Genomic DNA, 1567 nt, shown 5'->3' with positions numbered 1-1567 from the left:
CTATACATCCCGATGGGAGTGTTCGTTTTGATGGGAGATGGTGTGTTCCCCGACGATGCGAGTTGAGGAGAATGATCTTGTCCGAGGCTCATTGCACTCCTTATTCATTCACCCGGTGGTGATAAGCTTTACAGAGACCTTAAGAAGACTTTTTGGTGGCCGAACATGAAGAGAGACGTAGCTGAGTTTGTGGCTAGATGTTTGACCTGTCAAAGGGTCAAAGGTGAACAAAGGAGACCTCAAGGTAAGATTCGGTCTCGACAAAGGTGCACGAGTGGAAGTGGGAGTCGATCTCCATGGACTTTATTGTGGGGTTACCTGTGTCACAAAGAAGGTAACAACATGATTTGGGTGATTGTGGATCGGCTAACCAAATCAGCCCATTTCGTCCCCATGAAGGATACTTGGTCTAAGATGCAGCTTGCATTGGGTTACCGAAAGCATGTGGTTCGGTTGCATGGTATTCCGAAAGATATTGTTTCCGATCGTGATGCGAGGTTCATATCAAAGTTTTGGCAAGAACTGCAAGAGTTGATGGGTACAACTTTGAAGATGAGTACAGCTTTTCATCCAAGAACCGATGGTCGGACGAACGGACCATCAAGACCTTAGAAGACATGCTAAGGGCATGTGTTATGGACTTTGGAGGCAGTTGGGAAGACAGACTTGATTTGATCGAGTTTTCATACAATAATAGTTATCATACAAGCATTGGGATGGCACCTTTTGAAGCTTTGTATGGCCGGAAATGCCGAAGTCCAGTTTGTTGGGATGATAGTTCCGAGACAAAGGGTCTTAGGGCCACAATTGGTTCAAGATATGGTTGAGCAAATCCAGTTGATTCGCCAAAAGATGAGAGCAGCTCAAGATCGTCAGAAGAGCTACGCCGACTTACACCGCAGGGACATTGAGTTCGCGGTAGGTGACAAGGTGCTTTTGAAAGTGTCACCTATGCGAGGTGTTATGAGGTTTGGGAAGAAGGGTAAGTTAAGCCAAAAGTTTATAGGCCCTTATGAAATTCTGGACCGTGTTGGCGAGGTAGCCTACAGGTTAGCTTTACCACCAGCTTTGGATAGAGTGCACAATGTTTTTCATGTGTCTCAACTCCGGAAATATGTGAGTGATCCGTCGCACATCCTCGAGATGGAGAACATCGAACTTGATGAATCCTTGTCCTATCTTTGAGATTCCTAAGGAGATTCTTGATCGCAAGGTTCGTAAGACCCGGAATGGTGAGACGGTCTTACTCAAGGTCCTTTGGTCTAATCATAATGTGGAGGAAGCCACATGGGAACCCGAGGAAGCTATGCGAGACCGCTTTCCTAACCTTTTTGATCAGGTATGTTTGGTTACGGGGACGTAACCGTTGTCTTTTTAGGGGGGTAGGAGATGGTCGCGATAGTATTTTGTGTTTTCTTTTCTTTGTTTGATTCGTGTCGGGAGATGCGTTTTGGGTAACTTGTTGTGATGCTTGTGTAGTTCCTTGGAGTTGTCTCATGTGATTGTTAGAGTCGTGTGTCGTGGTGTTGTGCTTGTGTGTAGTAGAGTGTGAACTTCGGGACGAAGT

The 1567-nt window shown here is 45.9% G+C and overlaps 1 pseudogene; it reads left to right on the top strand.

Annotated features, from left to right (window-relative positions):
* The first annotated feature begins 830 nt into the window (after positions 1–830).
* On the top strand, positions 831–1363 carry LOC141601127 (uncharacterized; annotated as a pseudogene).
* The last annotated feature ends 204 nt before the right edge of the window (positions 1364–1567 follow it).

Source organism: Silene latifolia, chromosome 9, assembly GCF_048544455.1.
Source record: "Silene latifolia isolate original U9 population chromosome 9, ASM4854445v1, whole genome shotgun sequence".
Classification (NCBI taxonomy): Eukaryota; Viridiplantae; Streptophyta; class Magnoliopsida; order Caryophyllales; family Caryophyllaceae; genus Silene; species Silene latifolia.
The sequence above is the reverse complement of the archived record's forward strand: the minus strand, read 5'-3'. Positions and strand labels throughout refer to the sequence as shown.